This window comes from Talpa europaea (genome assembly GCF_964194135.1).
Source record: "Talpa europaea genome assembly, chromosome: 4".
Taxonomy (NCBI): domain Eukaryota; kingdom Metazoa; phylum Chordata; class Mammalia; order Eulipotyphla; family Talpidae; genus Talpa; species Talpa europaea.
The window spans coordinates 48070050-48083914 of record NC_140070.1 but is presented as its reverse complement, the minus strand read 5'-3'; the positions used below and the strand labels follow the sequence as shown (position 1 = coordinate 48083914).

General features: G+C 36.1%; 1 protein-coding gene across 1 annotated transcript in view; it reads left to right on the top strand.

Annotated features, from left to right (window-relative positions):
• Nucleotides 1-13865, top strand: part of STAG1 (STAG1 cohesin complex component) — a gene marked incomplete at both ends in the record, with an annotated part of 263904 nt that overhangs the window by 33792 nt on the left and 216247 nt on the right. The gene's annotated exons all lie outside the window — the stretch shown is intronic.

The window sequence follows — 13865 nt, the reverse complement described above, 5'->3', positions numbered from 1 at the left end:
TAAAAAAAAAAACCCCACAAAATAAAAAAGGGTCAATGAACATATGTGTTAGAAAGTCTCTCCAAAAGTCCCTGTACTCAGTAACTAAGAAGGCTTTTTTGCTCAGCTTGCAGTTCATTCAAAGACTATTGGAGGTGACCTGCGCTCTAGTTCTTAAAACCAGACTTGTTTCTTGAATCCACTATCCTGAATTACCCAAATTGCAGGAACATGCTGTCTCCCATCAGATCAACAACAGTTTTAATTGCTGACTCAATCATCTCAAATTCTAAAATACATACTTCATCAGTGGTGTTAGAAATTTCAGATATCACATTTTTATACTTTGCCATACTTTTCACATTCTTAGTGATTTCAACTTGTAAATCTTCATCTACCTTTCCTGCCTGCACCAACCATGTTCTTTAGTAGGACCACTTCAGTAGAACACTATAAAGTATTTTAATTAATGGATTTGTATCTCACTTCTCAGATCTTTCTCACATCTTTCTCTGTGTTGTCACCCACAATAGTCTTGTCTCCTTGCTTGCTTATCTTTTCCACCAACAACATTGTGCTCTCAGCCCTTGCGTGTGCTTCCCAAGACCTTCCTAGAAGCCCTACTTCTGCATTATTTTGTATGCAGCTGTGCCACCCATATTGGCAAGATAGAAGTTACTGGACTAGTGGGACATCTGTATCTGTTTTTATATACAGGAATAGAGATACCAATATTGGAAGATTGTGAGTGAGGTCTTGAATCCTCTTCATAAGGAGACTCTTGGGGTAATTCTTTCTCTTTCTCTACAAGAAAAGAAGGTACAGTGGCAGCTCCACCCATATTTCTTTTCCTCTTCTGTTGCTCATAATCTTCATCAGAATGTGGATTTGCTTGCCTTGAAAACCTACTAGTTTCATGTCTGTCTTTACCCTTCTTTTCTCCTGTTTCTTTTAGTCTTCTTAATTATTTAATTATTTATTTATTCATTCATTCATTCATTTATTTATTTATTTAAGATTTATTTATTTATACAAGCCTGGGTACAGTCAGAAGCGCGGGAGGGTGAGAGAATCCACCAGAGCCAGAGAAGGGAGCAGAACAGGAAGAAGGACCGAAGTACACTGTTGAGGGGAGCAGCAGGTGCGGCAGGAGAGGTCTGCACGCCATATGGGACCCTCGCCAGGGGCCGGCGATCGAACCGGTGCTGCAGAGGCTGCGGGCAGCTTCACAGCCCAGCGCTCAACCGCTGCGCCACCGGGGAGGCCCTCTTTTAGTCTTTTTAGCTCCCGCTATTTCTGTTGTACCTTTCTTTAGCATTTTGCTAGTTTCTCATATCATTAGGAAACAAGATTTTTATTTTTTCAGCTAATGGAATCAAAACTTCTGCATAAAGTTCACTGGAAAAAGGATCTTTGAGTCTAGCTGTTACTTATGGGATGGTGTTCACAATTCTGCTGGTTGTCTAAAGTTCTGCCTTATTTTAGGCTGATTACTGGGGCAATTACTGTGCTTTGTTTTGTCCTCGGACTCTGCCTAAGTGAGAGCTGACTTTACATAGAGCTGAGATTACAAAAGTTTGAAGTTTTTAGACCAGCCCTCTCTGTTTGAATCATTGGTCTCCATTACCGAGTCGTTGCACAGGGACATCTTTACAATTTAATGCAGTCCACCCAGCCATTTCTCCCCATGGGCCATCTCCGTATTCCTGGGTTTCAGTAAAGGGAGCACTTGGTGTACCCCTGATGACCAGTGCTAACCCCTGAGCTCCAGGCTGCATTTTTATTCATTCAAAAAATAGTTTATGGAGAGCTGATTATTTTGGGCATTAGGTTAAGTGCCAGAGATAAAATATGAACTAAAATTGCCTGACTCTAACCTCATAGACTTACATAGAAGGGAAAGGAAATTCTTCATACTATTCAAACGATCTGTTAATGTATTATTACAAATTGTTCATTAATGCTAAGAAAACTCCCTTTGGCCATAGTATAGTGCTAATAATAGCTTAATATGAATAAGAAACTGAAATTAGCTTATACGTGAAGTATACTTAATGACACAATTTGGTCTTCTGTTTGTTATTGACAGGTGACTGAAGGTAAAACTTATTTCAGTTATTTAAATGCGATTGGAAAGACACGGGTATCTTAGGTGATAATTTGTCATCATTTGCTCTCTCTCCTTAAAGAGAAGCATTGTTCAGATGTTAAAGAAAACAAAGTTTGGAACATTATTTTTATCTAGTCCCTCACTTATCAGTGGGTTTGATGAAAGTTCAACATACTAAAAGCAGAGAAATTCCTTCAAGATACAGTTGTTTATGAATGAGTTTTACACCAAGGAAAGTGGGGAAGGCGAACCACCACCTGTGAGTTTATTAAAATCTCCCTTCTTGTGTTTGAACTGGCAGTTACATAGTTTACTGTACATGTATTTCAGAGTCATTGAATAGAATGATAACTGTAAATAAAATTTTTGAATTTCTGAATGTTCATTGCAAAGCTTTAAAGTATCAAGAACTACTAAAGTGGCTGAGGAATGTCTAAGAAATATGGATAATTATAAAAGAAATGCTAATGAGATATTAAAGGGGAGAACAAATATCCTACTTAGTGAAATGAAATTCTACAGCAAAGATAACCAGAGATTGTTGCAAAAAGTACTATAATGAAAATGAGGAGTAAAGCGCTATAGTACCGAGCAAATATAAATACTTGAATAGAACTAATCAATTTATGAATGCAATATAAGAAATACATATTTATAACTGCAGTTACTACATTGCAAGTTAGTGAGTACAGGATATAACATTATAAAATATTAAAACATTTAGGTGAAGATAAAAGTAGAAACTGAAAATAATTGTTCAAAATTAGTTGTTCAAAGATAGAAGTTTATTTCTGTGGTATGTGAAAGATCACAGATGTGCTCTTTTCTGTGACAGCAGGTAGGTTGTCAAGTAATTGAAATTGTACAATAATATTTAGTAATCATTAAAGTATAAATAATCAACTGTCAGCTATACATTTTGATGTTTTCAACATCACAGGGTACTACTCCAAGCCAGATGAATATATTTCTTTCTTGTCCTTTGCTCATTCCTTTGTTGTGTCCCTGGTTGGGAATCTGGGCTCAATGTTCCTACTGTGATAGTGACAGCAAGTCATATCATATTTTTCTTGTCCCATGTGTAAGTTGATGTTACAGGTGGAGGGGTGGATGTGCTCTTGGTGCCAGACACTGAGTTCTTGAGGTAATCCATTCCATTCTAGACCTCTTAGTTAACTACAGATCAAGGCAAGCATGAGTCTACATAAGAGTGGCCGGACCCATGAGGCCTAGCAAGCATACCTGTGTGTACATTGTTTGCCAGTACAACCCCAGCTTTGAATGAAATGATGTTTGTAGGACAACTAGTGCAACCAAATGTTATTGTGCTGGTGGCTGAACCTGGTGGGCAACTATAATTTGGAAAAGGAAGACCTGAGCCTACAACAGGATACCTTTGTTGAAAAGCATCACTGCAAGGAGTCCTGTACCTTTCTTTAAACTCAGACAGTGGAAGCTGGGTTACAGTGGCTTTTTCATGACTGCTACTGACTGTATCTCAAGTACCTAGTGGGTATGCAGCCCATAATCTGTGTCAAGCATCAGCAAAACACCTCAGATGGCCTTCTATGTGGTGGGCATTACTGGTTCTGCCTAACTTGAGAGGAGGACTAGGGATGAAATACTCTTCTGCAGCATAGCGGTATCAATATGCACCTCTGTGGAGGTCGTCTGCAAGGAATCTTTGCATGGGCAAGAAATTTACCCTTATCCACCCGTAAAACATTGGCCAGCTGGCCCCAATTTTGTCACTGTGGTAATCTTGCCAGCATTGCAATCCTGGTATTACCACCAGAAAGAAGTTGGGAAAGTTACAAGAAGGTAGGATCAAGGACTGGGCAGCTGAATATATAACTCAGCATAGGTCTGTGTAGTGGAGAGGGTAAGAGGATAGGATTCAGGACCACTTTGGTGTGACATTTGATTCTTGGCCCAAGGTGTATACTTCCTCTACAGCCATCCCTTCCTTTCCTCGCTCCCCTTTCATTCTAGTAATTCTGGTAATTCTGGTCCCAGAGCTACTCCTCTTTCTTGGCTTTATGTCTCACCCCCTCTTGAAGAACCGTTTCTAATATTCCTTCTTCCTTTTAGTCCAGGGGCAAGAAATTTGACTCTGGAATTAAGGAAAGGCAGATGTTGGAGATCTTCATTGAATAATACATTTGATTATATTTAAAATTAAAAAATGACATTCCAGGATTATTTGAAAGTGATGGAATACCTTTTGAAGGCTTAAATGACTTTAGGTGAAGAACAGTGCTTTCTTTGTTGAATTTAAGTTATTTTGATTGTATTAAGTGAAAGATTAGCATCTTTTTACATAATACTGATTTATAGTGGTCTTCTTGATGAGAAGAAAGTTTTATTTGGACTTAGCTAACAGTCATATTACTTTCTGTCATACCACCAACACCATTCATGCTTACTTGAAAGGGAATCATATTTTAGTTGCCCAAACACATTTTTTTTGAGAGGACACTCTTGTCAGAAACTGTCTCTTTATACCTCCATTCATCCTTCTTACCACTGACTTATTAGCAATCTTTTTTTTTAAAAGATTTATTTATTTATGCATACAGGAACTAGGATACAGGCCAGAGGTGTGTGTGGGGTGGGTGAGAGGATTCACTAGAGACAAAGTGGGGAACAGAACAGGCAGAGTGACTGAAATACACTGCTGAGGGGAGCAGCGGGCTAGTCTGGAGAGGTCTGCTGCACCATGTAGGTAGCTCCCCAGATGGGGATTGAACTTGTGCTGCAGTGGCTGCGGATAGCTTCATAGGTTGTGTCTTAACCCCTTGCACCACCAGGGAGGCCCCAGTAATGTCTTATATGTAAAAAAAAGTTTGTAGGGCCTCCCTGGTGGCACAGTGGGTTGAGCGCTGTGCTGTGAAGCTATCCACAGCCTCCACGGCACCAGTTCGATTCCCAGCAGGCCAGGGAGAATCCCACATGGTGAGGCAGACCTCTCCTGTCTCACCCCCTGCTCCCCTCAGCAGTGCTTTCAGTCCATCTGCCTGTTCTGCTCCCCGCTCAGTCTCTGATGAATCCTCTCACCCTCCTGCGACTCTGGCCTGCACCCCAGGTCTTGTATAAATTAAAAAAAAAAAAATAATAGAGTTCAAATAAATAATTTTTTTAAAAGTTTGTACATATTTTTTCATTGGAAATTTTTGTGTCTTAACATAACACATTTAATAAGACATGAAGAATACTTGAAGCAATAGGTAGTTTGAATGTGGGTCACATTATACCCAAAGGAAAAAAACAACCGTTTATTTTTTTTAACCTGGAAAGAGGTTGTACATAAAAGACCAATGAAATAAATGGAACTTCATAAATACTAATTCAGAAAATTAAATAGTTACATCAGTCAGGGTATTATCAAGTTAGAGTGTGTATCTGAAAATCACAGTATCTTAATTTGATCTTCAGAGATATTCAGATCTTGTTAAAGCTCATTGTTTTCCCCACAATTAAGTTTTATACAGTAATCATTGTTGACTCTTTTTAGAGGTTAAAAACTATACAGTTTAAACTCCAAAGTCACATTTCATCATCCTGCCCATATTTTAAACTGACAGTTGGATTGGTCCAGTATATTTCACAATGAATTTAATGCCTTTAAACTCCTCTTTCTTACAGGAGTAAGAAAGTTGTAAACATAAACTATATTTCTTTGAGTTTCGTGTGTGCATGTTTAGTTATATAGTATTTGAATTAACTTGTTTTGTGTGTCTTACAAATATGTGTATTTTCATATGTATCTACTGATTACAACCCCTTGTAGAAAAAGGAGCAAATGGAGAGAGAATTGTGTTTTGCTATTATTTATCAAACAATAATGTTAATGAGAAAATGTTTGATGTCAACACAAGGCTGATTTGGTGAAACAAATACATTGGATGGCTACATTTCTGATTTGCTTTTTGTTAAGAATATCTTTAACTCTTGCTTAAACCTAATAACGTGTGGTTAATTATAGGATAATATTATTTTAAAACATGTTCTGATTTCCTCTACTTTCTTAGAATGAAAAGCAATATATAGAATATGTAGAATGTTTTAAGGTAGAAGATTAAATTGCTTATTTTCTTTCTTAGTTACTTGAAAATCCTCAAATGATAGGTTAATATTTACTTAACAGTGAGCTTTTGTTTTTTTTTTTTTGTTGTTGTTGTTGTTGTTTTACATAATTAGAATGTTTCTCTGAAATTAACTTTGTGGATATAGTAGCCTTTCCCAAACAATTCTAACAGCTGCCTATGTTAGACTAATACCACATACTATGAAAAAAATAAATCTTAATTGCCAGTATTTGTGTAATCATTCAATATCCAAATAAGTGGTACACATCTTTCCTTCATATGATGATGAGGAGTCCATGCTTCTTCCATTTTCTGGCTCCTTTTTCCCATAGAACCTCAATGTTGTTTGCATTCAATGAATAGAAGAAGAGAGAGAATGGAATAGTGCCTAGGTCTTCAAAGGTTTTGTCTCCTCTGTTTATATTCCACTGATGACAATTTATCACATACTAAAGTGAAATAAGTAATATAGTCCATGGCTGGGTACTCGATTTACGCTTCAGTATATACTATGGAAGGGAGAAGACAAATATGCCATACTACAGTTACTATTACAGGGAAGTAAATGTAGTATTTATTGTTGTTTAATTATGATTTTTGTTTAATTTCTCCAGAACACAATAGATTATAAAAGTTACTGATTAGTGCTGGATAACAACATTAACTGCCTATAAATTATTAAAAACAAAAGTCCTAAAGAAGTCACAGACTCAATTTTTACACCCCCTATTCACTTACATTCAAAGGTGGTAGTTATTTTACATGTTTAGCTTTAGTAAATATATCACTGCTATTATTTTTGTTACTTGCTGACTAGTACTGACTTGTGGCTTTAAATAAACTTGGGAGCTTTGGATATTGTTAATTTCCTTCATGATATTCCCTAAATGATTTTCTAAAGGTATCAGCCATAGATATTTCACATTTTATACATATGCTCTAGGGTAGATAAAGCAGTAAGTAATGATATAACTGTTGATGTGTTTGTGATTATGATAATCAAATACATATATAGAGAATTACGTATACATTCATCATGGTTTTATCTGCTAATATTAGGGAGAACATAGCTTTCTGTATATTATGTATTAATATTATATATAGAGGTTAAAATATATGATATACAGTTCTTTCTCCTGGTTTTATTTTAAAAGAGGAACCCTAACTTATTTTAATGCTTCTGGTCATAATACCTTGCTTACACTTCCAGTAAGAGCTGAAAAACAAAAACTGTTACATGAATAAAGGTATATCTAGATATAAATGCAATTTTTTAGAATTCTTCCTTTGTCCACCCAGGTAAATTTGAATTGAGTGTGCTTGTGCAGAATCTTACTCTATACACTGACTTTAATCTCATATATAAGCAGAATTCTTCCAAATAGTAAATACACAGTTTGTTTTCAAACTGAAAATTATATGTGTGTATGTTGAAAAATTTAACTCATTCTTTGTTAAGGTTTCATCCTTTGAAATAAGAGAGAAAAGAGATTTGTTTCCTCCTAGTGAGTTGAGAACCTTTGACCCGGTAGAGGATTTCTAACCTGGCTAGAATTTTTGACTGGTATGAACATGGATGAAGGAGAGTGCTAAAAGAAAAATTGAAATTAATTTTTTAAAAAGTAAGTGAAGAGAAAAGAAAAGACTGATAAGGGAGATTTTAAAAGAGTGTTAATGGTATTGAAGACTAAATATGTATACCTCTTCAAATAATTGTTTGATTTTCCTCATGCAGCTTTGTAACCAAATATTAAGAATGTTAATTTACTGTTCAGTAAAAAGAACAAAAGTGTAGGTTGTGATTGGTGAAAAGAACCTTTTCAGTAGTTATGGTTTGTAAGTTCAGAATTACTTGAAACAAGACTGATTTAGCATTTATAGTCTTACAAAGTGTTTTTAGATGTACTGTTTGCAGCATATTTGGGCTAAAATAAAATGTGAATGTCTGAATTGATTGCAGAAACCCCCACCTGAATACACATACTCAAAAAATTAAGAGCTCTATATTCCCAACCTTTTCCATCACTCCCAGAGTTACTTGCTTTGGAATGTTCCCTGCTAGATTCTCTTGTGAACTGTCCTCTTGATCTGATGAACACTAATATTACTACTAAGATCCTATGTTTCAGTTAAAAGAATATGAGTAACAAGACTGGACAGGGTTGTTCTGGGTGATATAATAGAAAATCATTTATCTGTGATAACTATAACCTACTATTTATGAATATGCCAGTATGCCATAATTTATATATCTTGATCTCAGAAGATATGATAAAGGCAAATATTCAGTGCTTTGATAATAACAGTAAGAGAAGTGTTTTATTTTTACTATACTTGTCAATCTTAATAATCCATGCCATCACATGTCCACCCATATGTCTTGGATTTATCTGCTATGATATTACTTCTTGATTTTTCAGTCTTCCATTTCACATCTTTTCCCATGCTACATACAATAGCACAATGTTTCTCAGTTATTAAACACTGCAGGATTAAGAAAAAAAAGATGTTTCCTAAAAAATTCTTTTACAACTGTTTGGTTTGTAAGTGTTTCTTATATTTGGTTTCTTCATAAATTCAGGAAGGAATTAGTCAATCCTTGAGAGTAAAATAGAGGAAAAATGACTAGGATAATTCTAACTTTAGTTTTCTGCTACCTGAGCAGAAATTCCCGAATAATAACCTTCTACTAGTGGTTGAAGCCACCCTTAATACAAGACAGTTGAGAGTACTGGAAAGAGGTGAAAATGAGCTGTTGTAGGTTTAAGAGAGATATTTTTCTAGCATAATTATTAATATCACCCTCTTTCACCATGTATGTGCCCCAGTTTGATTGATAAATTATAATGACACCCCAAGAAGAGTTAAATGAAATCTATAAAGGGAGTGTAGAGAACTCAAGTTCTTGATGAGGCTCAAAAGACATAGGCACTTACAGAGGTTTGTGCTAAATGGATAGGGTCTGGCGATCCAACGAGGTAATATGGAAAAAAACCAGGATAACTCTGTTTTTAATGATTCTGCATGATACAGATTTCAGAGCCATCTTTATAGATTTACTGCCATTGTTCAGGTTTTAGAATAAATTTGACTTAAAGTTTTTTGAACATTCCATGTAGATTTCTCCAAATATTTTTAGTTTTGACTGACCTATAATTAACCGGCCATTATTGTATAGTGAGAGAAATACACTATGTGGGAAAGATATAATTATCATTATTTAGCGGGATGGTCTTGGGCAAATCGCTAAGTATCTTTCAACCATAGTTATCTCACTAGTAAAGGATATTCTGCCCAGTGAGTTTCTTGTGAGAATCAAATAAGGCTGATTTATGTCAGTGTATTACAAACTTTAGTGATACAAACTTTTAGACTGTATTTTGTATTTATCGATATTATATTGTGTTCTAGAATATTTTATTAAAATTTAGGTTAAAGCTGGAAAAAAGTTTTAAGGAAAAAGATTCTGAGGAGTTCTTACTAAGTGTATATATAATGTCCCTTATCCAAAATTAATGTCAGTTTATTTTTTTTAAAAAGATTTTTACTCTTGCACAGGAGAACATTGGGCAAAATAGGAGAGGTACACTGCGCCATATGGGTTAGAGCCTTGACAGGGGATCAAGGTCAGGCTGCCTGTCCCAGTGGGCCTTCATGGTATAGCGCTGAGACTTAACCCCTGGCCACCAGGGAGGTCCATGTTTTTGTTTTTGATCATTGTTCATTTTAAAACAATATTTACTTCCCCCCACCCCCTCAGGTGTAGTCCCCATAGAATTTCCTTCACCAGTGCACCTGAGCACCGTCACCACAGTCCCCTTTACTCCTCCCTCTCATCCTTCTCCCTCCTCCTACCCTGTAGTATGTCTCTGGTTTATAATTGGCTTTTTTTACTTTGTTGTGTTGTGTTTTTTTTTTAAGATTTTACTTATTTATATAAGAACTGGGGTACAGTCAGAGGCGCGGGAGGGAGGGTGAGAGAATTCACCAGAGACAGAGCAGGGAGCAGAACAGGCAGATGGACCAAAGGCATTGCTGAGAGGAGCAGCGGGCAAGGCAGGAGAGGTCTGCCTCGACATGTGGGTTTCTCCCTGGCCGGCCGGGAATTGAACCCATGCTGCAGAAGCTGCTGACAGCTTCACAGCGCGGCGCTCAACCCACTGTGCCACTGGGGAGGCCCGCTTTGTTGTGTTTTGCACTGTTACTGTTTTTGTACACTTTTGTCTTATTTGGTTCCCCTGTATTCCTGCTATAAGTGAAACCATACAATATTTTTCTTTTTCCTTCTGGCTTATTTCATAATTATTACATAATTCCTTCTAGCTCCATCCACATTGTTGCAAATGGCATGAGTTTATCTTTTTTGATTGCTGAATAATATTCCATTTTTGTATATATACCATATCTTCTTGATCCAGTCATCTATTCTTGGTAATGTCAGTTTTAAATGTGTTTAAGAGAATTTACCTTAAAAAACGCTGCTTAGAATAAAATGCTCTGGCTTGTCAAAATAAATATTTTGGACATTTTTAGTTGGTTTCTTTCTCTTGTAACAAGGAAGTGATGTGGCTAATCATAGTCATTCAGAATGGTTCTGCAAAATTTTTGACACTATACATGCAAAAGAGAAAAAGAGAAGCAGGTTATGCATCTCTTCTTATCTTGTTTGTTTCTATTTTTCCTGTTTGTTTCTACTGTTTGTTTCTGTTAAATTAATGGCAATCCTCTGCTTAACTCTTATATTTTGAGATTTGCTGATTCATGAAATGCAGACATCTTGAGCTACTAATTTATATAATCTGAATGCAAATTCTGATATGCCATTAGCACCTAGCAGTGGACATTTTGTCTTAAGTTTGCCATTATCGGCGCTTACTGATGGTTTGCTGAGAAGCAGTGGTCAGAGTTAACTGTTAATTAAAAAGCATCTGTTCACTGTGAGGGAAACGAAGTATGGTGACCATCTTCCAATTAAGATTAGTACACTGACTTCTCTCATACCAGCTACTGGCTATATACTTATATTTGTGTCCTTCCCAACCTCCTCTGAAACCCGCAAACCCCCGGATTACATATTTTGGGTTATTAGAAACTATGGAAAACACTGTATATATGCTATGGTAAAATGGGTATACTAATCACTTAGTAGTTAGTAGTTGGCATAATTTTTTTGAATGTTTATTGTCAATTTTATTTTTGGTTTTAGTTCATATAAACTTGTCATAAGTTAGAAAAAATTATGGGAAAAAGTATCAATAATCATAATTTTTAATATTTTGGTATATTTCAGTTTGATGTTTGTTCTAGACTTATATTCAGTTTATACCTGTTTGAGAAAAGTGCAATGATGAACTTTTTCCATTGTTGGTATTCCTTCAGTAAGGACTTTTAAAATGCATAGCATTTCATAATAGGGTTTCCATTTGTTTATAATTTCATTATCATAAATAAAATTAAAATTCAGCAAATCTTGATACCCATATTATTTTTATAGAATTGAGTCATATTGGGCCTCCCTGATGGTGCAAGGGGTTAAATCTCAGCACTATGAAGCTATCCGCAGCTACTGTAGTGCATATTTGATCCCCAGCCAGGTTGCTAACACACATGGCACAGTAAACCTCTTCTGTCTCGCCCGCTGCTCCCCTCAGCAGTATATTTAAGTAGATCTTCCTGTTCTGCTCCCCACTCTGTTTCTGGTGAATCATCTCAGCCCCCACGCACCTCTGGTTTGTACCCCAGTTCTTGTATGCATAAATGAATCTTTTTAAAAAAAAAAAAGAATTGAGGGCCTCCCCTGGTGGCGCAGCAGTTGAGCACTGGGCTGTGAAGCTGCCCACAGCCTCTGCAGTGCTGGTTCCATCCCCGGCCACTGGCGAGGGTCCCACATAGTGCGACAGACCTCTCCTGCTGCCCGCTGCTCCCCTCAGCAGTGTGCTTCCGTCCTTCTGCCTGCTCTACTCCCTGCTCTGGCTCTGGTGAATTCTCACCCTCCTGCACTTCTGACTGTACCCAGTGCTTGTATAAATAAATAAATCTTTAAAAAAATAATACCGTCATTTTGGAATACAAAAATTAGGATATTTGAATACTCTAGAATTTGTTTCTTTGATTAGTAGTCAGCTTAAATTTTTTCTGAAATTTTATTTATTTACTTACACCTTTTAAACTCCATTTGTGTACATAATACACCACCAGTCAAATTCTTAGCTGTAGTTTTTTGAAATTGCAGGCATGATTGAGAAGAATAAAATACACTTAAGTGAACTAGAAAATTTTGAAGATTAAAAGTAATGACTCTTTGTCAGTTAGCAGACAGCATCGTAAAACAGAAAATTCAGTTCAGTGACCAGCAGATTAAACAGTTGACCACACAGCCGACCCAACTTATCTAATAATTTTATTAATGTTAAAAAAATGTCCTTTAGCCTATTCCTTCCTCTTTATAACTGACAATTAATTTGAAAAGCAAATTTTTGCCTCATACACCAGTCTAGATAAAGTAGATAATTAATTATAAGCAGTAACATAATAAACAGTTGGAAAAAAGTTTAGGTAAGCAATTTCTGTATGAAAAATACGAAACTACAAAAACAGACTTAAAGCAAATGTTAAATACCTTTTATAAACTTTTACCATTGTATAGTATCTGTTTCCCACTTAGTTGTTTTAATTTTCATTGCCAATTTGATGTTCATACTGCAATTTCAACATTTTTTGTTTATTCTTAGTATTTCTTGATATCTTTTCTTTTTAAAATTGATTTAAAAATATCAAGTGGCCAAGTCCTCTGTCGTTTTCCACCCATCTAAGTTCTGCTCCTTAGAGTAGTGTTTCCATTTCTTTTAGCTTTTTCTCTACATAATTATTTTCTGTTATTTTGATAACATGCTTATTGGATGGACCAGAAGTAGCAAGTACTTCCAAAGCCTTAGAAAGATGTGCAAAATATGGGTTGATAAATAACCCTTTTAAAAATTCAGTGATATCTGATCATTGCAGAGATCTGAGTATTTAGGCATTTAGTAGTCTGGATCAAGTCATTAGAATAGTGAACTAGTGTGATGTTTTGTGAAATAAAGATGATCAAAATATATGTAGGCTCTTGTGGTAGACCGATTTGAAGTGTGGCCTCCCATCTCCTGGTGTTCATCTATTTTGAGTATTTTGAGAACTGTTACTTGCTTCTAACCACTAATTGTAGCAGAGTTTATTACATTATAAGGTGCTGACTTGCTGGGGTATTTCCTATTGACTTGACAGAGTAATTGGCCATGTGTGGAAGCCTATGTGTCAAGGACTGTGAGCAACTTCTTGACCTAAAAGTTGTCTCCAGCCAACAGCCAGTAGGTGGTCAGGAACCTCAGTTCTGCATCCAGCCACAAGGAAATAAATTCTTCCACCAATGTAAGTGAGCTTGGAAATAGTCTCCCCTTTTTCAGCTTCCAAATTAGACCTTAGCACACATCAAGCACCTTGACTGCAGACATAGTGACCCTAAACAGAAGATTCAACTGATCTGTATAAACTCCTAACTCATAGAAATTGTTAGATAATACATAACCAATATAGCTGTATTATGGCAGAGAGCAGGAAAGTTAACATCTTGGTAAAGCACTACTGTGTGACAGTGTACTTTACCCATTTCAGGTAAAAAACAGATATGACTTTGAATGGTACTTATTAAT